Here is a 24947-nt window from a genome sequence, read left to right on the forward strand (position 1 = left end):
AAATATCCACTCTAAGCTTAACATCCCAAGTGACAGAGAATCTTCCCAAAACCATGATAAGCGATTCTAATGGTGAAAATCAGTCATCACAAAAAATCCTGTCTCTGCTTAAAGTCTAGATATTCTTTTCATTTTAAAATTTTCTATTTTCTTCTCTTAACTATGGGACATTGTTATGCACTTGAATGCTTACAAAAGGGCTTAAAAACCTTAATTATAGGCCACAGGCAAATTGCCTTTTAAATTTCTCTTTGATGAGATAAATGGATGAAGCTCCTTAAATTTCTCATTGTAAGATTTGTTTTATAGACCTAAAATTATTCCTATGATTATGCCTTTTTATTGCTGCTCTCACTTTTGTAAACAGTCCCAGTTTAAAAAAAATCTTTTTATTCTATTTATATTGTACATGGTCTGCATATACCACCAAACTTAGTGTATCAGTTCCTTGCTGTTACTGAGTGAAACTTCTTTGCGGCATTGACAATGGCTAGTTTCATGGACAAATTTGGATCAAAAAGCATTGTTGTCTGTCCGGATTCAACACAATGGACAAATCTGCACTGCCTTATTTTCAGCTTTGTATTAGCTAACAGCATAACTATGTAGCCTTTGTTCTTAGCATATTAACACAGTTCTTAGTTAGCACAGGTAGCAAAATGGACTTGAGACACAGGATAAATGCTCCAGCTATTAGCTAGTGCTTATATAGCTACACTGTGGCACTGCAAAGGGTAAGCAAATTAATTCAAGCTCACTTGGATATGCCTCCGAGTGAAACGCAGGCAAATCCTTAACAAGAAATACTATCATACAAAATTTAAATTTTTTTTCAAGTGCCTCTCTTTCAGTGTACTTCTTGTTATCACAACCTTGTTTATGAGCTGGGGATGTTCAAAAAAATTGAGCGGGACAAATAACAGAGAGATGCATGAATAGCAAGTTCCCCTCCAAAAAAACCCTTAATGTTGAAAAGTCTTGAGCATCTGTGGATCATCCACAAGAAAAAAATGATCTTCCCTAGCATCTATGGTAGCCATTTTTTTGTCTATTGTTGTTACCTTCTTCAGGTTAAACAGCATTCATTCGGGTGACAAAATATGAACAAAAATTAAAGGATGACATTAATTTAGCAGCATATCTGAGGGGAATTTAGGTACAATAAAACAGTGAAAAATAACTTTATGGATTACATCATGTTCTATGATGTCATCAATACCATTGAAGATATTGGAAGCGTACCACAATAATACCTCAAAGCATATCTTGAAAAACTTCTGTAGCTGAACACACTCCAGATGTTTGGCTTTCATACCATCTTAGACCAATGTGTGTTGAAACACTTGGCAGATAGAACGCAGAAGCTTGTTGCAGCTGGTGATACCCTTTGATGAGATCAAGCTTCAGAAATACAATGGTACCATTCAGTGTACGAATTATGTCATTTACTGTTGGTGAGATATGGTATTCTTTTTACAGTGTTCTTTCTCCATTCCCCTTGCAGGAGTTTCAGAACCATGCAAATTCATCCCCTTCTGCAACATACCGAGGTTGGAAAAATCTCTGTTTTGAAAGACCCATGTATAAGAGATTTCAGCAGAGTGCTGTCCCACATCTCTAGCTTCTGCTATCCTCCCATTTCATCTTGGGTTTGAATGTGGCAAGCAAACATGTGTGTGATGTTCTGTCATGGAGGCCACCAATTTATTCATCTGCAGGTAAAAACTTAGGCTTTATCACCAAAACCTGAAACCCTATGTGCTTCAGTTTATCTTCCTGTGTCATGGTTTTTATATGCGTACTGTCAAGATTGTCTTCCCAATAGCTGAGCTGGCAATGAGCACCTAAAACTTTAGCTTGAACTTTTCTCTTTTGATTTTCCTCTTTCCTCTGTGGTGTGTTGATCAAAGAACCAATTTAATATTAACCTAAGATGTAAATGTCTTTTAAGTTCTTCTTACAACCTTCTTTAAAGAAGAAAGTCCTACCAAGGGACTAAGTTTTTCTCATACAAACAGGCTTATTTGTGCTACACTATTTGTGCTCCAGTACAAAGTGGATTCATTGTTAACATTAAACTAGTCTCACTTATATGTAGCTTAAATAGCTAAATAGAGGACCAATCAGTGTCCTGACAGGCTAATAGGAAAGCATTAATTACATCTACATCTAATCAGGACCCAGGAAATCAATAAAGATAACAAAATTTGTTTTTAATAGGATTGTTCCAATAGGTGATTTTCAAAAGGCAGGTTCCTTTCTACCGTGTTCTGGCACTGCACACTGAAATGATCTGCTTTCTCATGACTCAGCTATGGATATGAATACAGTTATGGACACATTAAACAGTGTGAATTTAATGCTTTTTCTGTAACAGTCTTCAATAGATATGTACTCTGTGATCAGATGGCTATCATAATGGCTATCATAATTAACACATATGACAGCAAGGCAAGACATTACCTCCCAGTAAGAAGAAAAGAGGTAAGAAGGTATATAGGTAATTTGATCATTTCAAGTAGGCTGGGTCTGATGATCTTTATGTGCAATTTAGGGAATCGGCTGAGGAACTTGCAGAGTCTTCAGCTCTCAGAAAACTCACAGTTTGTGGGTGAAGCACAAGAAGAGCTGAAAAGAGCAAATGTAACTCTACAAAGTAAAGAGGATGAGCTAGGGAAAGAGATGCTGATCAGCTTAACTACAGTTTCTGGAAATAAACTGGAACAAACAGTCACTATTTGTAACACATGGAGGCAAGAAAAAAATTAATGAACAGGCAACATAGATTTGTCTAGAAAAAATCAAGTCAAATTAAATAAATTATCCTTCATGATGATTCTACCAAGCTTGTCATTCTTAGGAAAAGCAAAATGATATCGTGACTTAATTATGACTTTTGACACTGCTTCATACAACATTCTTATAAGCAAACTCTAAAAGAAAATACTATGGACTGCTTGAAAACTGGCTGAGACACTGATCTCAGAAGGTAGTTGTCAATTCCTCCTATTAAACTGGAAGAATGTCTCAGGCAAGATTTTATAAGCATGCGTCAATACTTCACTAATCTGATTGCCAGTATTTTATTTAACAAACTCCATGAAGGACTGTTGAATGCATATTAAATTTGCAGACAATAATCTGCAAGTACTTGCTGCTGAAAAGGATTATGTTTAAAATGAACTTGATATATTGAAAAAAAATATAGGGCCAAGAGCTATACTTTCGTCAGGTAGGAATAATCAGCTGAATAAATATATATAGGGAGTAACTGGTTAGAAAGAAAAGAGTTTGAAAATGGATGGTGGCTAACAAGTTTAGCATGTTTGTAACAAACAGGGTTAATGCTATCCTAGGACACCAGAAAAAGACTTACAGCCTGAAAAACAAATGAAATAATTCTGTTCCTCTATGGTACAGCTTCAGCTGGACGTTTGTGTCCATTTTTTGGCACAGACCTTCAAGAAGTGACTCAACTGGAAAGAGAAGTGAGGAGAGTAAAAAGAACAATTAAAGGTCTAGAAAACATAACTTAGAAGGAACAACTGAAATACTTTCTGCAGAATTTCTTTGAAATAATTTATTGGGAAGGTCCAAGACTCAGGAAGGCCTGGAGATGAAACAATAAAACCCATCACTGCCCATCACTGAAAAAGTTAATGATCAAGATCACAATTTCCATGCAATGATACATCTGAATGAAAAATTAGATTCCTTTGCAAAAAAAGGCAGAAGCCTAAAACATGGTCTGCAGAAGAAGTTGTAAACTGAACAGTCTTTTACGATGGGAGGGCCTTACAGAATAATTGGTCATAGCCAAGTATGGTACTGGGACACATGAAGAGCTAGCTGAAAGCTATTTCTTGCCATGCAAGACACTGCTGAAAGCCCTATAGACTGCCAAGCTATGAATGTCCCAAAACAGACATAGACAGCCAGCTTCCCACTCCTACACCAAGCACTTCATAGAACTCATTACCACACACACACACACACACACACACACACATACACACACACACACACGGACTGTAGTCACCTCTGACCTCAATTTTTTTTTTGTTGCAGATATGTAGGGGATGCTTGCCTTTTAGGTAGTAAGTAGTAGCTTTTCTGGGTTCTGCACTTCATCACATGCCTACCATGCTGACTTGTGTGCCAGGCAAGATCTGTTCAGAATCACTCTTATGTACACACAACTAGTGAATGATTCCCCCACCTTTCTTTTTCCTACCATTCACTTCTTGGTCTTCCTCTATGGAACTTCTCATATTTATATGTATTTATATAAATATATATGTATGTGTGCATGTGACTGTATTTATAACTACATCTCAAAAAACCCCTTTCACTATAAGATAAAACCACAGTATTTGTTCTCAAAGGATCTTTCTAATTCTCATTGTCTTCTACGAACACATTTTTTTTCTGAGTTGAATATACACATATATACGAAATATGCATAATATTACATCCTAGTAACTGTATAATTTATAGTTCATTATTTCATATTACAAAATATGCATATGCAATGTTGTAGTCTTGTAATTATTATAGCAATCATTTCATATTACAAAATGTATAATATGAATGTTTGTATTTATTAATGAATGAACACTAGTAGATTCTCATAATTCTATATTATGAAATTAATTGGAAAAAACATATATGATGTGTGTATACACATATGTATATAAATACACACACACACACACACACACACACACACACACACACACACACACACCCCTATTTTTTTCCCCTCATATCTTCTTAGCATTTTGCTATGGAACTTACACTCTTTCTTCCTTTGCATATTCTCCCCTCTGGTACATCACATTCGGAGCTTCATTTTGGTAGGTCAAACCCAAGCACAGGCAGTTGGTCTGCAAGATTCCAGGTGATTAATGAGCAAGAAGACCTGTACCAACAGACACTATGAGCTTTAAACACTCATCTCAACACGTTCTGGCAATTTCTCATTACATGGGCTGCAATAAATTGGTTTCATTTTTGTATTTCCAACCTTTGCATTTCTGTGACACAATGGGTAGATTCAGGTGTTTAAATGTAGGCATCTGACACCATTTTAAAGATATTTGAAAGTATACATATAGCCACAAATACCCTACCTGGCTTCCAGCTACGTTCCAAGAGGGTAGGTCTCCCACAGGTCCTTTGATATGTTTGACAGCCTCAAGGAAATGTCTCAGACTCTCAGAGGTATCTAAAACAGTATCGGAGAGCTAGGATTAGGCACCTGAATCACTCCCAGTATCTCATATTTCATGTGCTTGGCGTACATTTTTAGTAAAAAAAGAATTTCACTTAAGTCTCATAATTTTTATTCACACCTCCTATTGAAAGCAAATCCATGATAATTTCACAAAGTCTCAGTTATATACAGTGTAATTTGTAATAAAGTCACCATAATAGCACAGACCAAAAACACACTTCACACTTCTCATGAAAGTAACCATCATTCAAGAGGGGCATTTCACCAACTGCTCATATCCTTCCAGACTGCCACATCTGCATGGCACAAGACAAGGCTGTGTAAAGATATGCAAGCCAGCTCTAAATAACTATTTCAGGTGCAGAAAGCTGTATAGCTGCCTTATCATACTGCTCTGCCCAGGCTTATGCCCTGCTTCTTGCTTTCAGCTCTATTTGCTGCCCCTGCTCTTGAGCTAGCACATTCACAGCTAGTGCAAATACCTCTGTACGGCACAGACCACTAAGCCACATAAACACATACAAAGTTTCTGAACCACAGCCTCCCACAAAGCTCTCTGCTTTGCTCACATACATACTGGCAACTGTCAGCAAGCGGCTTTAACTTGAAGCAAGTATTCCTCAACGGACAAAAGGCTCTTCCCTTCTCAGCATTACATCTACGTCGTGCCCCCACCGAATTTAGTCACGCTCCTGTTGGTCTACTCTTTTTACCAGGGCTTCAACAGATGTTTTACTGTTTAGTAGGTGGTTGTATCATCTACCACAGGTTATAGAGGAATTGAAAATAGCAAATATTTGCAATTGCAAATAGCAAATCACAAGGAGGAGAACAGTCTCCACAGGGCACCCTTTCCCCAACATAGGCAAGCTGGAGTAGGGAGTCCACAGACCAGCATTTCACTCATCATCCCTTTGCTCTTCTGCCTAAGTGCAGCACTGTCAGAAGAACTATACCTGGTACAGGACACATCCCTCTCAGAAGAGCTATGAAGCCCAAAGAAGCCTCAGAGTTTGCTGTGGGAATAGTACAAGGATGTCCTGTCTCCTTGGACTTCAGGAAAGAGAAAAAGAAATGCTGCCACTGACTACAGAAAAAGAAGGCAGTATTCTAGGTTATCTTCCTCTTGGTCTCGTTCAAGGCAAAGACAATACTCCATAGCACAGAGAACAGCACAATAAATAGCTCTTTGGCTGAAGTCATCAAAAATGATTTATGATTTAAGGATTTTAAAAAGCTCATGCAATACCTAAGTCATGTCTAGATGAGGATGCTCAAGAAAGATAAGGTGATTTTACCAACAGACTGAAGTGAGAACACCTTTGAAGCAGTTCACATCTTCTTCCTGCCACACATCCATATAAGTGCTCTCCCTCCTCTGCTCCTTGTGGATTCTGCAATCCTGGAGTAAAAAGGCCTCAGTTCACCCACTCTTCTTTTTTCTTGTAGAATTTTAGTTTGCAGAAAAGCACACCCATTTAACATCTGTAATTTATCCTAACTTTCCTTAATGTTATATGGCTGATAAGCCCTTACAAGTGTATATGCAAAGCTAAGACCCTGAGGCTCAGTGTTACACTCTCAAGAATATAAGCATTCTCTAATTTGCTATAGGAAGGGCTCTAAATATCTACTGTTCTGTACTTAGACTTTCCAGTTGACAACTACTGAATTAATTCCAATGGTTCATTATCTTGATTGAATAATAGCTGTTGATTTTAAGAGTGCAGAATTTCCTCCACAATATCCTTTAAAATCTCAGCTCAGGTTACTCTGCTACTCAAGAAGTGCACATCTGATTCCTGAGAGAAAACAGCAAAGAAACCTTTCACCCTCATACCACAAATCATTCTTCCAGGTCCTTCAGCAAATAACATGATCTGATTTACAGCAATGAAGCATATCAGGAGAGGAATCAGAGGTAAGAATTGTCAACAGTAGATATTGCCACAGCCAGAAGCCACTAATTGCATAGTGGTAAATGCTGTTTTCAGAAGTTCAGCACAGCTCTCAGTAACTCCACAGGTTGCTGAGTAGCAATGGTAGTTGTACATAGCAACTACTTTTCCTGTTTAAATAAACCACAAGTGCCCAGAGACTATATCAATAAATCACAGACTAGAACAAATTGGAACTTCATTCAAGGTGCTATTTCACATTCACAGCCAGCTTTTACTTGGCCTTTCATTTTGCTAATATTTATTTCTCCTTACTTTTAATTTGGTCAATTTCTTTATTTGGTTTCCCACACAGAAGTCTCCCATACCTCTGCCAGAAAGCCTAACAGAAATGTTTTATCCATTTACATTAAAAGAACACTAAGCAAGGCCCGCAGTTGTGCATGTATTTGCTAGCTACCTTGAGGAAAGAGGGAATTTATGGTTTTGATTTTGAGTTTATTTTTCAGTGTCACATTTTCCATGAATGCATTCACTACATTGTGAATACATCAATATCTTGTAGGTGTTATTTTATTTTTACCTTTTTAATGAATATAGCAATGAACACGACTTGGTTTTAGAAGAAAATACTCCAGCCTTGCCATTTAATTGTGTCATTTTTTACCATAGCACTCACACAATTTCTCTAGTATATAATACTAGAGAAATATATGTTTCTACCTATAGAGACTGCCTGTGATAATAGTTACAGGGTATGTGTATCTCTGTTTACCATTGAAAATTTTCCTGTGTCTGAACCCATAGTTTCCAGTTTTCATCAGAATACTCAGAATTCATCAGCTCATATTTCTATATTTACTTGCTTGCTTATATAATCAAAATGTACTGATGTTTGTATTGGTGGTTTAAAAAAAGAGAGAGAGAAGGAGAGAAGCAGAGGAACCCTTTATCCTAACTCCACAGAAACCTGGCAGTTTTATCAGTTCTATAATAATAAAACACATGAGGGGGAGAATCAGAGACAATACTTTCTAATACTTGTAAATACTGCACAATCATATACAATCATCTGGACATATGTATCCTTTTTCATATCTAATGTGTGAAAATCATCTGTGTGACTGGCATTCTTATATACTGTCCTTGGGCAAACTGGCTTAATACTTAATCCCTCTATCTGATTTGATAAAGCAGAGAAAACAGCTCCCAGCTATTCTGAGGGTCCTCCAAGGCAGAGCTAAGTGCATTGCTAGTATGGAGCTGCTAACGTTATTTGCTGCAACTGCTGTCAGCTGAAAAGGGTGGAGAGCATAGAGAGCTCACCGCTAGAAGAACATACCTGAATTGTGAACTCAAGCAGTTTGCTCATTCATCTGCTTTAAGAGATGGCAGGGAGAAAGGGAGGCAGAGAATGAGCCTCTGCCTAAAGAGACCAGGTTTGAGCTGGGCTATCATCATGCAATTGAGGCACCCTGACCTCTGCCTGCAGAGTTGACCAGAGACAACTTGCTCCGCAATAGCATCCCTACTAATAACGGAGGGCATCTTTTCTCTCTGGATACAAATAGCTCCGGGACTGTCAAGAGAAAAGCCTCCTGGGAACATAGGGTATATAAAAAAAGATACGTATGTGTGTATGTGTATATGATTGTGTAGTATTTACAAGTATTGGAAAATATTGTCTCTGATTCTCCTCTTGATGTATTTTATTATTATAAATCTGATAAAACAGGTGCAATTATTTGTGGTATTAGGAAAAAGGGTTCCTAGTACCAAAAAGAAAGCAGCATCTTATGAGATAAGCAATGCTACAATCTTTTCAGCCCAGCAGTGCAGGCAAAGCACAGAAACGCTGTCGCCAGCCCGAGGGGGAAGGGAATTCAGACCCTTACTGACGACAGAGGAATCGATGAGATGAAAGGAAAATGGAGCAACAGCTGAAACAACAGGAGCAATGGAGAGAAGGGAGGGGAAATGAAAATGAGGAACAGAGGCAGCTAAAGCAGACAGAAACAATTCAGGTTTTTATTTCCTGAACTTTGGGATTTGAATTTTCCCCTCAGTAAACAGCATCTTTAGGAACAGAAATAAGCAATGTTCTGAGAAACTATTTTAACATGACATATGTCAAAAACTAGAAGTACCCCCCTGCATCCAACTACTTCTTAGTCATATGTACTGTATACCTCCAGATTTCTTTTTGCCACGTTCATTATTCAACAAATCAGAGCACACAATAAAAGGACAGTGCAAGCAGTATCTTACATTTTTTGGAATCAGGGTTTTGACATTTTGTAGCTGAAGCTATCAGTGCTGTAACTGAACTTGTGAAAGTATAATGTCAACTTTCTAGTAGTAAGTTGGTTTAACTGCTCATTGGTGTTCAAGCAAAGCACTTGCAAGAGCTCCCCAACTGCAGACTGTTAGTGATATTTTACTGATTTGCTTTCTCAGAAAACCGAAGAGAAAGTTCTCTGTGTACTGCAGGCAGTTCCAAAGTACAACACTGTTTCCCATTGCAGAGCATTTTCTGAGAGCATTTTTGTGTGAAATGATTGGAAAACCTCATAGAAGAAGAACATAAACTAACCCTGTTGGTTTCTTTCTCCATATCTCTAACATCTTCCTTTGTAGCACAAAATCTCTCTCTCTCATTTTCACGATTGTCATTTCTTCTACTTGGACACTTTTGTTACGAATGTTAATTTCCCACCTGAACTACTGCTAACAGATCATTCTTGCCAATTGCCTGAAATACATAACTTTGAGCAACTTCAGTGACTTTCCACTGTGTTACATTTCAGACTCAACTGAAACTTCTAGAGCCTGCTTTGGATGGTCTTCTGACATTTCTCCATCTTCTTCCAAACTGGTCTGGTGAAAGTTATTCAAACAATATTGTTTTTTCAGCAGAAAACTGGGGCTTTGACTAAAGAATATTATCCATACAAACAACATACTTATCCGAAAACATGGATCGATTGATTGCCATAAGATGGACTCTCCCCAGGAAAGACTTTAGCTGGAAACTGAAATAGTTCTCTTGGGAGTGCTGCTGTGAGAAAGATGGCAGCTGAGAGTGGGCTGCCAGCACCGCAACACTTCATCTCAGCTACAGCGTAATCCCAAGAGGCTATTGAGAGGCAGGGCTACTACAATGAGGCCATGGGCCAGGGGAATTGTTCAGGTCACAGATGGCCTAGGGAGCACTGTTTGAAAACTCCTGTTATAGAAGCAAAGTGAACATTGTCTTCCCTGTCCATTCAAAATCGATAAATCAGGAGTAAGACTACTGACATGACATTGGACTATAAAAAAATAAGTGCCTTCCTTTAGTTTGCCTTCTGAGCTTTTTGGATGTCCTATTTTGGATGTATTTTGGTCACATTTTCTAACTTTGCTCTGCAACCATGGAGACTAAGAAAGAAAGACAGATTCATGCACCAGAGGGGAAAAAAACAGTCTGATCCTCACTGGTTTTGTGTGTGTGGATTTGCTTTTATCCCATCTCATGATTATTAGGGTTTTGATGAATGGTCCTGAAATGTTGTGTCTGGTGAACTTCTATTATCCATTTTTTCACATTTACAATCAAGAAAAAGATTACAGGATTTGCAAGTGAGTTTCATTTCTGGAAATCTATACTTCCTGGATATAGATACTCTTTTGAATAGGGGCAGATTTAAGCACCAGCCTAAGGGCTTTCCTGAAATAGGACATGGTGTAAGTAAATGGTTTAACTTAATTGAAATCACAAGAGTACACTAACTTATACCTCATAAATATTTGTCCCTGTACTGCTTCCCTGAGATTACAAGCCACATGCTTCTCCCTACTTTTAATGAGCAGACAGCAGTGTGAGCAGTGATAATGAGCAGTGACTAGACTAGCAATCACAGCACGGAGAGTTAGTAGCCAGATGAACATGCACTCCTGTGGCATATCAGCCAGTGCATAGCCAAGACCTTGATCTTAATTCTCCACAAAAGCTTTGCTGACAGATGTTTCCGAGATGGTGCAGTGTACTAGTCTGTTCCCCGGCTACAGTTATCAACCAGCATTTGTGACTTTTTAAGGCCCTGAGTACATCTTCCCAGATCAGTTGTGGCTGCTTCGTCCTGCACAGAATCTCCATTTCAGAACGTCTCTGTCCAGATCTAGAATAGCTCTGCCATGGGTGCTGTAGGATTGCATCCTTCCTCCCCTGTGAGCTTTATTAGGTGAACTGACTGACATAGATACAAATATAGTGGTGCTGCTCTAAGAATAAATTATAGAAACTCTTTCATCAGTTCCAACTCCTTAAATATGAACTGGCTGCTTTCAATTTCTACTTCAAAGACAGTTTTTCATTTTAAAGGTTTCTTCCACAAAAATTGGTGGGATTACAATATAAACAAATTGTATGTTAAAAATCCATTTGCAGAGGAAATAATACGTTATAAATCTTGAAAGAATTGATAAGGATCCAAAGCAGTCCCCAGTGCAGTTATACATTCACGATCTTACAAAGGCAAAACAGCTAATTCCACAACTTGCTCTCAAACTAGTCATTCTTGGAAAAATCTAAAGTAATGGCAGCTGGTAAAATAATTAGGATCATACAGACATAATTACACTGCGCATCTGCAACTGTTCTACCACCATCAGACTACATAGTTAAATACCCAGAAAACAGCTGGATTAAGCCTGCTCTCAGCTCATTTTAGGATGTGGAACTGACAGCAAAATGCCTCCAGCTTGATAAATTTTCCTGGGCATTTGGATGCAGTCACAGGGGTAGCAGGAAGAACAGAAAAGATTTAATACCTTCAGCCTGATATGGTAGTAGTTATCCATTAAACAACACAAAACAATGAAAATGATACCTTTTATTAGATTAACGTTTTAAAGAAAAATATGGTTAAATATCAGCTTTCTTTTTTTTCAGGACTGCACTCATTATGCTGGGCCCAGACCAGGGAATACTCAGCTATCATGTCTGACATGATTTAGAGCTAGACTACGAAATGCAATTTCCTAACTTCTGGCCCAGTTTCTGCCCTTTTCATCAGAGGAATTTAAATTACAGTAGCCTCCCAAACTGACAAGGTGCTGTCCAGGCACTAGGGCCTTGACAAGCCCATATTCTGAAAAGGCAAAAGACAAAGGGTGTAAGAAAGCAGCCTGCTGGACAAGGTCTGCAAAATCATGAAGGTCATATATCTCACTAGTATACTGGTGTATATTACTCATGAGTCTTTCTTCATGATTCTCCTGATCAAAGTCTTTTTTCTCCACTACTCTCTGTTCAGCCCACTCTCCACATCCATACAGTTGCACCTCATCATTATTCAGGGGTTTTTTGCACACAGTCACTCTTACTTCAAAATACCACTTCATGCGATATGGTCTGTCCTGACATCAGGAAGCAAGAGAGACAATTCATCCAGCTTCAAAATATGTGCTGCTTCTTTTATGGTTGCTCAAAAAAACCCACTCTTGGAAATGCCCTACATAGTTCTTCCCTGTCTCTGAGGAGACAGGGCTTCCCACACTGCATCTGGGTCCAGAGCAGGTACGAGGAACAATGAGATATGCTGTGATAACATGAGGATCCTGCTCCTCATGCCTTGACCTTTGCTCCTGGGACCTTGACTTTCTCATTTGCATTTGAGATGGCTGTCTGTCTATATCTCTGTATACAGTACCTGCTTAGGGGTATGGTGTTCAGATTAAACTGGAACTGTAGTACAGAAATGTGTATTTCTGCCACACTCTATTCAGAAATCTTCTGCCTTACTATTTTGCACTCTTAGGTGGAATTAAAGTGGTTTTTATCGCTCTCTGCTGTTTCAAACCTGCAGCTATTAAAGCTTCTCCTTCATCTTTCACAGCCCTGGGCCTTGGTGAGGTTCAACAGCATGCAAGAACAATTATTACAATCAAATGTAGGAATTGCACTGTTTTTTTTTTTAAAGTGGAAATTACTAAGAAAGCAGAATCATCCTCAAATTAAAGCAAATGGCTGCTCTTAATTTCCATTTGAAAAGCCAATAAAGTTATTGCACAGAAAATTATATCCACTGAACTCTGAAAGCGCTACAGGAGCCAAACCTTTGGGATGATCCATGTTACGGCTGAGTAATACAAACCATACAACAGAACTATTTGTAACAGCATTTTTTTTCTTGGAGAATACAGTTATTGTTTGTGCAGTGTCTTTGACTTGATCCTCCATATTTTGGAGGATTAGGCACAAGCCAAACCCACCAGTTCCACCCTTGTTCAGAGCAGCCTGTTCTAAGGCATCATTTAAGATTCAATTAAGTCCTCAAAGCAGAACTTGTAAGGACACCAGCCTTTATGCTGGGCCTCTGCACAGATGTTAAGAATAAATGTCAGTTGATATTTATAATTTTATATTCTACTCAACTAATTCTTTTACAAGGTTTACTGGCATGGCCAGGTAGAGGAAGGGTCTGTCTTTGCTATACAGACAGGAGTGCACACAGGAAGCTTAAGCTACTCCAGGATGTGCTGCAAAGGATCTTTACAGAAGCATGTCCACAAAACCTGTAGAGTTCCCCCCAGGGAATGGTTTCCTGAAAAGGGAGAACTCTAAGATGCAACTGCTTAGCTTTAACAAGTAGAAGATGGAACCTGTGAATACCACACCAGGATTCCACTTCAGGAAAAGTTATCTGTGAAGTCATATCACCTGGAACAAGCAAGGACCCAGGCATAAATGAGCTAGAACTCATCAGAAACAAAACATTGACTTTAAATCTTGAAAAACATACATAAAAATGTTGGTGGTCGATGAGGAATTTCTCGTTATTTTGTCCATCAAGAGCAGCACTTGAACTCAGTGACCCACAGACAGTTTCAGAAGCGTACTTTCCTCCATGTTCACAAAAGAGGAAAGATAGCAAATGGCAGAAAAAGATAACTGTTTTCTCAGAGCATACAGTAAAAAATCATTGTGATAGCATCACATCATGACAAATTCCATATAGACCAAAATATACCAACAACCCTAAGGTCAGATGTTCAGCAGTCTGAAGTCCTGGAAATGTATTGCTCATGACCTTACTGTTTACTTGAAAAAAAAAAAACAAAACAAAACAAAATAAAACAAAAACAAAAACCCCACCAAAAACAACCACTGTTTCTTGCTCAGGCATCAATTATATACAGCTTCTCTTCTCTCCTCCAAAAAAGCCCCAGACACCAAGAGAAATACGAAGGAATATCTCATGTAGTTGGAGCCTAGAAAGGACATCTACATTGCATATCTTACAAAGAAAAAATCAATCTACTACCTTTATATTGATTTAAATATGTTAAAACTCAATAATATTCATATTCAAATTCAGTTACACTAAGGACTTGGACTAACAAAATTTTGTGATTAGAAAATACACTGTGTCTTAGCTGGAGACAGGTACCATCTGTGGAGTGTCTTCATAAAAGCTTTCCTAGTGCAAAATACATGAGAGATGAATAACTCCTTTCCCATGTATCTTTCCTTTTCTCAAACTCAATTTCTCTCCCCAAGACTTTTCCCCAAGCAATTAATTATCTGCTTAGTCTCCTTAACTACTTCTCTAGTAAATAAAATATGCTTAGGACATCAGGTACCATAGGAATATAAAAAATTGTCACACACTGTAACAAAGGAATATGGAACAGCTAACGGAAAACTCAGTAAGTATGACCTTGGATGAGGCCAAGATCCTAAAGACATTAATAAAAAATTAGATCAATAAACATAATTAGGCATCTGAGCTGATAAAAAATTGCCTAATATTATTTCTTACGGAAAAGAGTATTATCTACATCAGGAAGAATGTTGTGAGAATATAAGGAATGAACTGACATGGGTAATGGACATTTGCATCCTGGAATTCAAAACAGAATTTGAGTTGAGGTTGTTCTGTGGATGGATCAAAGCACCTGAACAAACCTTAGAAATTAATGGCTTAGAGAGTGGGGCTCAAAAGGGTGAATAGTTTTAAAAATGGAAGGTGTGCCTGTGACAGTTAAGGACAGAATATGCATGGCCTGATTCTGAGGACACTTACAGTAGTGCTAGTCACAGATATTCTTACTGAAGCCAGCAGAGACTGATATTGCTGAGAACCTCGTACAAAAGAATCAGATTAAACCAAATCCAATGGGACTGGAACCAAGTCTGACCTGTCTTCCTAAAGAATTTAAGATCCGAATTACATGAACTCCAGGCAAGTGAGGGGATGTAACGGTGAAGTAAAGCTGGTTTGTTTAGTTCTGTGGCTTCAAACCCATAACCATGCAGGTCTTGTATTCCAGTGAGAGAGAAACCCAAACATTAAGCAAAGCCTTTCCATTTCACTGCATTGTTGCAAGCTAGATTGTGTCCTGAAAAATAAATTTGTTATCTTTTTTATCCTTTGAGGCCATCCTATAAATAAATAGAGCAAAAATATAAGAAGGCTATGCTCTTCAAAGGGACTATTTGAAGGGCAATGGATACTATCAACACAGATGATAACTCATAAAAATACCGTGTCTAGACAGCCAGGTGCAGACTGCTGTGCATCTGCTCCACCTGTGTAGAAACACTTCTAGCTGTCCTGTTGGAGAGCAAGTCTGGTCTGGAAGCACTGTAGCTCTTAGCCAGCTGGCATGGAGTGCATGCAGATCAAACGCCTTGCCCATCCATGCAGAGATTCTCCAACATACTCTGAAAACTGTACATGTTTTGTGCCTGCATATGGAAAACAGGGGTGGGATAAAGGAATTCACATCTCTACCTAGGCATGATACACAAAGGAAGAGTGAGTTATCAGAAGTGAAGCTAACATTCTTGCATGCATTGGGGCAACATTTCCATAAATCTCAGACCATGAATTACAGTTCTCAGATACCAGACCACTTGCCAGAAAAAGGCAGAGCAATGGTGCTGGACATAAAAGAATAAGTTATTTTTGCCAGCTTACAAAAAGTGTTGCTTGACTTGCTATCTTTCTGGTTTCTTTATCAATATCAATTCTTACGACAGAAAAAGCAACTTTAATTTTACATATATTTTTTGCAAGTTATAAATGTTGTTTGACAGGTCCTGACTCCAGCTTTTTTCTGCACCTAATCAAAGAAAAATAATCACAAGACAATCTGTCCTGCATTTTCCCGCCATGTTTGCCAGAAGTTCCCATTTTAGATTTAATTTCTGTGTCCCTGGACTCAGAATCATGAGGGCCCTTTCAAAACTCTTCTTGGCTGGAAAATCCTTATGAATTTGTTAAGGATTCTAGCAGATAGAATCCAACTACCAGGGATTTGGGGTGGAATTTATTTAGCCTAATATTTGCTATTTAAAAGTTCTACTTCTAGTCTACAGTACTGGTCTAGATTCAAGAGTCAGTAGTCAGAGGAAGAACTGGGAAATACATCCCTTTTTACATGTGATATGGGAGATATGGGAGATGAAACACTTTCTCCACCAACAGAGAGAGCCCAGGAATTTTAGCTTACATTAGATACCTCTCTTTTGGACAGCTGAGGTTCAGGGAGATCAGTCCCACTAAACCCATCAAATGATGATCCTGGCCCCAGGTATCTTCCTCAGGATTAGTATATCTGGAGTGAAAATGCAGCTGGTTATGCTTCTGTGAGCATGTGCACATAATCAAACTTTCCTTCCATAAAGAAAACTCCACAGGAGAAAAAATTTCACCTCTCTTCCCTGCCTATGTGTTTTCCTACAAGTGTTGGCAATACAGACCTGGGATCCTGATCTGACATGAGACTTGCATGAGAGAATTCTTATCATGACAATTACCATTACTATAGCATCTAGGAACACAAGCTCAGCACACTGCATGTTTTATGCCCATAAAGCAAACAACTTCTGCCCAAAAGAGCTTCCAGTGCATGCATGAGACACAATAGAGAAAGCAAAAGCAGAAAGGAAACAATGAGACAATGACTGGCACAACAAATAAAAGGCACAGCCCAGAAGAGTGTAATTATTGTTTAGGTTTTGGCATGTCCCAGGAAAAGAAGGTACTGATTCTCTGGCTATGGATGGGGAACACCTTATAAGCGAGAGATGTGCACGGCAGAAAGCATATAGACATTCCTGAGGACTTTAGAAAAGCATAATCCAGATTGTTGTGATTTGAACCATGTTGCAACCATACACGAGCTGGAAACAGCAGCATAAATAACCTACTAGAGCTGGCTCTTCTGGCTTCCATAAAGTTGCTTCTGAATTAGAGTCAGGCCTTTATTCTTTCTTTCTTCTTTTGTCTGAGAGCACATCTGATGTATAGATGTATCTTGTTACGGCCACACATTCAGCCATTGACTGCTGCTTATTTTTACAACAAGGGGAACATCCGTCCATTTACTAAGGTGAACGTGAATATCTTGTTTTGTTTACTGTTCAAAAAAAGAGGAAAAGAAAGAAATCTCTTCTCCCCTGCCATCCAAGAAAAGAAAGAAGAATAAATAAACCTCCATATCCACTTTCAGGTTCATGCTGATTCCAGTACATAACTAGCTTCTTAGGGAACTGTGAACGCTATTCAGCATGTGCTCTACTGGGATTGTGTGTGGCAGTAAGTTCATCTGAGCAGCATGACAAATGCAACAGTCTGAACTTCCTCCAAAGACAGCAAAAGTAGTGCTCAGTGTCTCCTGCCTGAACTAGCAAATAATCAGATAACAATGCAAGCACAAAACTTGCTCATTTGACTTCTTCCATGGAATTCATTGTGGAAGTGAAGGGAAAACAGGAATATAATTGAGCTGGCAAGCACCATTGCATAGACTTAGCTCTCCTGATTTAAAAAAAAGATTAGCAAACTGTTACAACTTTCAGTTACAAAGTAGCCCATAGATTCAATGGGTTCTATCCCTCTACTGCTAGTATAAATGAAACATTCATAAGAACAATTAAATGAAATCAGGTACATAATATTCATATAGCTTTGCTCTCCATGTCAGAACATCAGTGTTAGCATTCTCAAATGTTAAAACTGTAAATGAAACTAATTTCCTTTCTTTGGGCTGGGAGGTCAATGAAGCAGGCTAGGAAAATACCATGGTGAATAGAGAAGACCCAGAGATTGTGGCTGGGTTTAACCAAGAGTCGAGATCACCAGGCAAGTTTGTGGTGATGGGGCTGGGTTGAGGCTGGGCCGGGCAGTCAGCCCATGCATCAGAGGCAGGGCTGGAGGGGCCCATGGACAGGCAGGGCCATGGTGGGTCTGGAGCCTGGCACCACTACAGCATCATGGGGCAGGGACTGATGGCCCCAGGCTGGACTGAAATGGGGGCCTGGGCCTGGGCCGGGTTGGGAAGGTCCCAGGGGAAGCTGGGCAGGGACAGGGAGGGCTGGTAGTGCCCCAGAGCCCTGGCACTGGTTGTGCTGCTCTGAAAACAAACTTTATAGAAGCAGAATGCATGTCACAAGAAACCTCTGCTATTATTAGATTTAGCAGTACAGTGCAACTGAGAGGCACCTGAAAGTTTACCTCTTTGTTTAACACTGATTACATAGTCCCTAAACATAATTAGGGTTTTTAGAGATTACAGCACACTCTTACAATTTACGAGTTCAAATGCCTTCATCCTAGTTCTAAGTATATTAACTCTCCTGCAACAAAAGACTTTACAGAGTCATTTCCAAAGTCTCATTGGGCAGTCTCTCTGGAAAAAGAAAAAAAACCACAAAAGAGGAAGTAAATCCTAATTTATCATTCTTCCAGTAAAAAACACAACACCAAACAAGAGCCAGCCTACTTAAGAAACTTGGTCTCGGTCTGTTCACAAAGTCGCCTTGGCTGGGTAGAATCTCTTTTGTCCAAGAGCTCAGTACAGATAAAGTGGAACTGGGGGAAGCACCATGAAGATGGTTATAGCAGGCAGCCCAAATGGTGCTTAGAGCTGATTCCAGGTACCTGTGAACTGTGACAGCCCTATAGCATCTTTAAGAAATCAGTGAAGAGCTGGCACAGCAAAGCTCATCTCTGTCTTGTCCTCTTTCCGCATAAGCCCTACTCTTCTGCAAGCATGGAGAGCGGACCTTAGCACTGCCCTAAACAATCTGGCCTATCTGCTACCAATAGTATCAATCCAGAGCACAAGTCAGGACAAGGGATCAACATGGAAGACCCTGATGTAAATCTGTCTGACTGACATAGATGGAGCAATGCTGATAATGGTCTGTGCAAATAGGTGTTCAGAGAAGTTAATCCCCATGATGTTGTGCTCTACATCCATCATGTGCTTGGTATCTTGGCTCTCAGAGACAGTCTACCCATCTCCAAACTTGCTTTAGAGGATGATTTTGAACATAAGTTTCCAGAGATGGCAGGAACCTTATGTTTTTGTGGGTGACTCGGAGGCTCTCAAATACTGCAGAAACATATGTACAGGGCTGCCTCTCAGGCCACAGCCCTTAGAACAACAACAACAACAACAAATTAATTAAAAGTCACCATTATTTGGCTGTCATGCATTTGGAATAAATTTGAGACTGAATCATGAACTAACACAGCCTCAGCTGGGAGCATCCTGAGGCAGATCAACACTGTCAAAACTGCAAACTGTCATTATGAGAGAAGGAGGAGCTGATTTCTGCGCAGTCAATGCCTCACAAAAGCTGGAGAGCGCTTTGCTGGAGCGGTTTGGTCAGGACTTGATGTCCAAAAATGTATCCTTAGGCATAATACACTTGCTGTGGTAAACATTTATGAGTTCTCAGAGGCAAACCAGAAGGAAAATTCAGACCAAAATAGTTGAAACAATCTTTGAAGTCATCAATGTCAGATTCTCTGGATGACAGTTCTAACCACCATTTCATGGGATTTAAAAACCCCAGCTCAACATACTGCCTTAGTAACAGGAGAAAAAAATCCAGTACTCTAGTTAGCAGGTTGCTAGATCTTTCACATGGGCAGATGGTACAAAAGAAAACAAGTCTTGGTACTCTCTTTAGTGACTGTCCTAATTTTATACTTTATTTTCACCCAGTCCACAATATGCACCTGTATGTTTACTAAAAGTCTTTAAAAATTATATTATTCATGGTGGAAATACTGTTGCCATTTGCCTGTGGCTGCATAGCTGTTGAATTTGGATTTTCCACAACATGTTTAATCAAAACAAGCTGAAACTCATTTACATGCAGTAAATTCCTCTCTTCACCCCCAGGACTTGATGCAGGTAAGAGTGAAAGGCCTCAGTGTAGACAATTCTAGCACCTTCTGGCTTGTTGGTACAGGCTTGAAGGGGAATAAAATATTTATCAAGACTGTTGCAAATGAACACCACAGCTAGAGCACACAGCACCGATGTACTGCTACCCCATCAGTCTAGATGCAGATTACACTCCAGGCAGATAATAATCATAAAATTGTTCAAGTGTTAGAATTGCAGTCTACTACCGAGCCACACACACTGACTCACGTTCTGAGGCAGGTGGTGCAGTTTACATTAAAGGGGAACAAAAGTAAACATGTAAGACCAAATGAGAGGCAGACACACTAAAAACAACACAGAAAAGCCAGGGATAACCATGTTTCCTTTTTTGGACGACTATCTGAAACCTTCAGATGCCCCTGGACAAACGGCTAGATCTTTTTTTCAGCTTTGGACTAAACAACAGCTTAGCTCTAACTGGGCCTTCAAATTAATTCTTACAACTGTGGTCAGCATTAGTTGCTGGTGTATCATCAATCATCCCATGTAATAAAAGGCTCATCCATGCATCTTTAAATCACTTGATGCAGTTTAAATCTCCCATCTGCTTTCATTCTTCTGCCCTCTAATAAGTCACAGTGTCTTGTGGAGATCCAGTACTTAAAATCAGTTATGTTCTCCTTTCCATGCAACTATTTAGTGTGGTGGATGCAGCTGATACTTTCTGCAGTCTCAGGACTGGAAGTGCGTAGCAGGCTTAGTTTTTGAGTTTAGCAGTAAATTTTCGTTGGTCATGGAAACTGTGAGTCATGAAGAAATTACCTAAACTTAGGGTGTTTCTACCGTGTAATAAAGGTGTTGCAACATGAAATAACCAAGCACAAGAGATGCAGAAATCCAATGTCCTTAACTGCGGGGGGACTGCTGATAAAAACAAAATGCTTCCAGATGCATGCTTTTTACTCCTTTCTTTCTCTTTTGTTAGAAATACAATTAAGCTCTGCTGAACATTTGTAAATGCACTTTTGCCATCAGGAAACTAAGGTAATGTAGCAATATTTCAGTAAGATTTGTTGACAAAGTCTTCTACAAAGGCTGGACTTCAACACAAAGAAAGCTTCTTTTAAAATATTATCCCCTAGTGTTAGTGTCTTGATGCTTAGTGCTTCCAAAAGTAAACAGAGATATCTTTGTTTAGTCTCAGTGTGGATCAAAAGATTTATTTTGCAGTGAAAGAAGACAGGTTTTGTTAATTGTAGTCACTGGAAGAGTGCAGTGATACTCTCCTGTCTTCTTGCACTGAGTAAAAGGTACATGCTTTCTAATTTCTTTCTACATTGGAACAAAGAGTGAGTTTTAAAATAAAACATTGGTTTTTTCTCCTTTATTTCATGAATATGCTATCAAAACATTTTATTGTTAACTATTTATACTGGAAAAACTGACTGATCTCTGTAATCACCACCATATTTACTCTGCATATAAGATGCTTTCAGCCACATGGTATCAGGGAAAGTAGTGCTACATCTCCAGCTCTCTTGCAACTGGCCTAAAATCATGAAATTTTAAAAGAGATACCCTTTGGCTTCTGCTAGTTACCTTCTGGTGTCAAGAATACAATGGCACATCTTCAGGCCAAAAGCCCATTTAGCCAGCTGCCCAAACAGTGGCCAATAGCAGATATTTAAGGAAAAGCATAAGATAAGAGCAAGCACTAAACAGTGCTTCTGCCTGTATACTTTCCCACCATACTGTAATTTATCACTTGGGAGTTCCTGGTTTAGAAATTTTACCTTCCCTGGATGGGCCTTTTCCTCCATGAAGTTCACAAGCTGCTTTTGGAATCTCTATACTTCAGATTCCCATAGCATCGCATGGCACAGTTCAACTAGGCATTACATAAAAAATTACTTGATTGCTTTTGTCTTAAACCTGATGCCTGATAATTAATGGGATTAGCTTCTTGATCTGGCTGCCCATATGGCTGCAAGGACGCTAATACTGGCACAAGGGAGAGAGGGGAACTGCATGGCCAGGGTTAGTGAGAGGACGACTGCCCCTTTTCGAACAACATGGATTAAGTTCCACTTAAGCCTATCACGAAACCACAACTGGAGGGAGCTGCTGTGACTCATCTGCTGTGAGAACCTCCCTAAGCTCTTCCTCTGTGAGCATTGATAAAAAAAAATTAATTTAGCTTTGTGCTGGTCCTTATCTTACCCAAGCACTTCCATTATCCTTTTATCTTCCGTTGGCCTTACAGACTATTTGGAAGACAGATGTGTTTGGAAAAGGATTTATTAACTTTTTTGCCTTGAAAAGTTGTTCCTTAAAACCTTTTTGGCCTGTTTTGCTGGAGGTTTCCAGTTAACCTCCTTTGTCTATGAACCTTTCTATTTCACCATTTGGGCACAGCCTCCACTCTTTGAGGATTTTTTTTTTTTAAACTTCTGATAGCCTCACTTACCTAACAGCCTCCTTTACACCATAGTTTAACTGTATTTTCCTTGGAGTTTCCTTTCAAAGTTGGCTGTTTTATTTGTCCAAAGGCAGTATACATTACACTGAGCCTCTTTTAAAAATCTCCAGGCCACCTGCAAGTATTTTACTATTTTGCCTGTTCCTTTTCATCTCCTTTTAAGAAGCTTCCTCATTTTTATGCAGCCTCTTTTCTTGCAGCTAAACATGACTGTGTTTTTCCTTGATTAAAAAAACACTGAATTTGAGTATGCTGTGATCACCATTAAACACGGCTGTACAACAGCAATATGAAATAAAACAATATTGGTTCTCTTCAGTTCTCTGACTGATTTCAGGAAATTGTAACTTATTGCATCTAAGGTCCTCTATCACACCTTGCTGTGATGTTTATCATGTAGGAGATTTCACATTCCTAATGTCAGAATCTACAGACTACGTGTTCTGCTTTTGCCCACAACCATGAGGTCTGATTATTTCCATTTTTTGCAAGTACCGAATCTGTATTTATATTCACATTCTTCAAGGAGCAATGTATCTATTGGAAGAAAATGAAATATGAAGAAAACAAGAAATTCATGAATGCTTGAAATACTGCAAGCTTTAACCCTCTGTGCATCAAGTGACAACATAAATTCTGTTGCCTCTAGAACCAGTACACAGGTTACAGTACACAGGCTATATGCTAGGTCTGTAGTTTTGCCTTGTGTTGAACCCCAGCAGAGCTTCCTTAGTCAACATTCATCTCCGCCTCCTGAAGGGAGGCATACCCGAATGAAATCAGGCAGCAACAGAGAGAGTGAGCAGCTTGGGATGGGATGGCAACAGAAGATTTACGGGGCTTCTACAAGGCTCATTTGATCTCCCCATACTGAGAGGCAGAAGTGTCTTCCCATGATTAAACCATGATGACCACACCAAACAAATACCTGTCTTTGCTGCTCTCCCCTAAAACCTCAGACTTTTGTGAACATCCAGTACATGTACTCCCAGTAGTCTTCATCATCCCCCAACATTTTTTGTTCTGACTCTCTCCGTTTCTTACACTTTCTTGTTTTAAACTATGTTATTGTCTTGCCTTCCAGTCTCCCACTCTTCCTCCTCCTATCCCAGGATATCTCTTGTTGTCCCCAGGTTTGGACAGTCACAGGGAAGGAGCATGGAGACTTTATACCCATAACTACCATTGCTGCGGGCAGACAGAGTACAGAACAGCAAAGGAGGGATACCCTTTCAGCATTCAACAGAGCTCAATTGGCCTCAATGAAAAAAACTGGTCAGGCATCAAACCTTCTCTGAAAATTCAGGGCTCTTACACAATTTGAACATGACCAGTGCCAGCTTTCCTAATGGACAAAGATTCAACTTGCCTCTCTCTTTTTCTTCCTGCCTCTCTCCCCCTCCCTCGTTGTGAACACCCAAATAGCTATTTGCTCTTGCCAAATTTGAAAACTTTGGCCTGGGTTTTAAGGCCTGTTACCCTGGAAAAGAGAAAAAGGCTAAGTGCTGAGACATCAGCAGTATGATGGAAAGGAAAGGATCACTGCAGCTAGTAGGTCCACTGCGAAACCATTCTAAGCACTGGAATCAGATCTTTTCCACAACGTGACACATTTCTAGCTAGATCACCTACTGTTCCTTTAATAGCAAATTCAAAAGAAAATGACATTTCCTTTGAAGAAGGTGCTCTGTATTCAGAGGTAGCTTATGTATCATGTGATGCATGAGCTGCTGTTGTAAAGGACTCCTTTTTTTATTGAACAGTGATGCATTGTGAACTCCAGCATAAAACTCCAGCTGTCCCTTTACACACTTGGCTTTTTGGCAATCATTCGAATTTTTTTCCCTTGAATAGTCATAATTCATATACAGAGCCAGACACACACACACTTCTTTTTTCATTGGCTTTGTCCTCTTTTTGGCTGCATACTCCTTTGGGTAAAATGGGTGAAGTTGGCTTTATGAACTATAAAACGGCAGGATGTAAGGATTCACTTGTTTTTGATGTGTTAGTAGCATTTTATGGATAAAGTGTGAAGAAAGCCGTATAATTGGGTTACTGGGAATAGTGCATGTGCCTGAAAAGGAGGAAATAGACCTTTAGCTTAGCATTCCTTCATATATCAGATATGGGATTGCAATGCTGGAACCATTTCAGC

The 24947-nt window shown here is 39.3% G+C and overlaps 1 long non-coding RNA gene across 1 annotated transcript in view; it reads right to left on the bottom strand.

Moving 5' to 3' along the window:
- LOC112983653 (uncharacterized) overlaps nucleotides 1–24947 on the bottom strand; it is a 74126-nt gene that overhangs the window by 23721 nt on the left and 25458 nt on the right. The window contains exons 3-4 of the long non-coding RNA XR_010385776.1: nucleotides 5133–5227; nucleotides 4798–4886 (exon numbers count right to left, since the gene is read on the bottom strand). This is a non-coding gene — a long non-coding RNA (uncharacterized LOC112983653). The remainder of the gene's footprint in view (nucleotides 1–4797; nucleotides 4887–5132; nucleotides 5228–24947) is intronic.

The sequence above is a fragment of the Dromaius novaehollandiae genome, chromosome W, assembly GCF_036370855.1.
Source record: "Dromaius novaehollandiae isolate bDroNov1 chromosome W, bDroNov1.hap1, whole genome shotgun sequence".
NCBI lineage: Eukaryota > Metazoa > Chordata > Aves > Casuariiformes > Dromaiidae > Dromaius > Dromaius novaehollandiae.